Source organism: Chaetura pelagica, unplaced genomic scaffold, assembly GCF_000747805.2.
Source record: "Chaetura pelagica isolate M959 unplaced genomic scaffold, ChaPel_1.0 scaffold3, whole genome shotgun sequence".
Classification (NCBI taxonomy): domain Eukaryota; kingdom Metazoa; phylum Chordata; class Aves; order Apodiformes; family Apodidae; genus Chaetura; species Chaetura pelagica.
Window position 1 is genome coordinate 13623656 of NW_009952974.1, and position 2174 is coordinate 13625829.

Below are 2174 nucleotides of genomic sequence, written 5' to 3' on the forward strand. Positions count from 1 at the left end.
AGGAATGCCTGTAATAACGACAAGAAGCACCCCCGTGGGCCATTATCTCCCGTGGAAAACAAACCTGAAGGTTGTTGGTTTGTTTTGTTTTCCTTTTTTTCCCCCCAATTCTCCCCCAGAGTTATTTTGTGTAGGAAGGGAAGCTGGTTACTTTTGTTTATCATGGGGAAACATTGTGCGTTAGAGCCTTTGTTAAACTGTCGCATTGTCCAGCAATCTTCTCATGTCTGTCAAAGTGTGATGCTTTTTATAGATTTACCAATGTTTTGCTGCCACTGATTAAAGCGTTATTTATACTAATTGTTGCCTGTAGTTTTAATGTAAGCCCTCCATACACATTTGAAATAATAAAAGGTGTAGATGAATAGATTCTGGTTTGTACCTTGAACAATCCTTACAAGGTGGGTCTCCTGTGAAAATGCTGGTCCCTCCCGTCATTACAGTGTTAAAAGATGGGTGACTTTGCATAGCATCCTTCCAAATGTCCCTTTGAACAGGTTTGTTGATTGCCCCAGCCATCATGGTGTGACTCTAGGCCAAGCTGGAGTCTATATTTACATTTAGGCTTGGAGTTAAAAGTCCCTGACATCCATTTGCTACTGCTTTGCATTTAACAAGCCCTCCTAGAATGATTCCCGAATGTATGCATGTGTGGTAGGAGGCAAGGAGGCACACCTGAAGTCACCTCGATCCCCACACAGATACAGGCTTTTTTAGGTGAGTCCTGGAGGGAATAAATTCTAAAAAGGAATGGAAATTTGAAATTTAAATACAGTGACTAGCTTTCTCTGAGCATTAAGGTTTACTTTCTCAGCTGATACAAATGAAAGATCACAAGAAAACACAAACTTGGAGAGTTTAAACTTTCCCATGCACCTTAGGTGAACACTTTTTTCTCCCCTGCGTGAGCACCTCAGACAATAACGCAAACCTCTGGCCAACAGAAGTCGCTTGCAATATTTTTGTCCCAAGTATTTATCACTGAGGAGTTGTCCTCTCCTGGAGCGTGGTCAAAGCACCAGTCCAAAAAGTCAGTCTCTTGCTGAGCCCGAGAGAGGACCGTGGTGCACAGGACAGGGCATGTGCCCTTACTGCCCGGAGTGCACGGAGGGGAGGAGGGTGCTTGAGCATTTCTAAGGACACACTCTCTAAGTTTAAATATCGAGGCACATTTTGTGATTATACTTTCTCTCTTTCCTGCTTAATGGCTCCTCCTGATACTCCCGATACATCAATACAGTTCTGTATATTATATCACCACTAGTCGTTAAGGTAAGAATGAAGAGGAAAGGCAGAGTCAATAGCAAACACCCCTCACTGTACAGTACAGTAAATAGGGACCTCTCGGAGCAGCCACACCGCTTCCAACGGCCATGTTTGTTAGCCCTTTCCCCTGATCCTTTTTCCTTTTTTTTTTTTTTTTTTTTCCTCCTCTCTTTCCCGAGTATAAATAAGTATTACCATCTTTCAAGGAACAATGGCAATCTTCATTAATAATTTAAACATTCAAGTGAATGATAATTAAGAAAAGCACTCCACTTTCTTTCCCTTCCCCCAAGCCTAGAGACCAAAATAATCTTGCTAGGAACAGTCATAACAGGCAGAATTTCGAAGTGCAAGGAAGATGATAAGAATAGATTTCTACAAGTCCTGACCACGTGATTTGCGAAATAATTAATTCAGCACGTCCCTTAAGAAACACGGAGTCGTCATTAATCTGCCAAGCAAAGGACTCTATCAGACTTGAAAACTGAAGAGATCCCAAGAATATAATATACAAAGGGTGCAGTCCCTCTCTCTGCACACCTAGCTCTTTGGTAGCTGCCGAAAAAGAGACGCCGGGTACGTAAACATTTTTTACTTTTATTCCTTCTTATTTAAGCCTTAATGAACTCAGCTGTCAAACGCTTGACAAATAGGGCACGCTGCTTCCTGATTTCCAGCTCGGCAGCGGCCGGGAGCCGAACCGGGCGCAAGCGCTGACCTTTGCTTCCCAGGGAGCGGGGGGAAGAGGGCGAGCGCGGAGAGGCGCGGAGCCCCGCGGAGGACGCAGGCTGAGCGCCCCCGGGGCGGCGGCGCTGACCGTGGCTGCCTGCGCGGGAAAGCGCGGAAGGAACAATGCGGCTGTCAGGGAATCCGCTGCCCGCTCCGAGGGGCAGGGAAAGGCCCTCGGC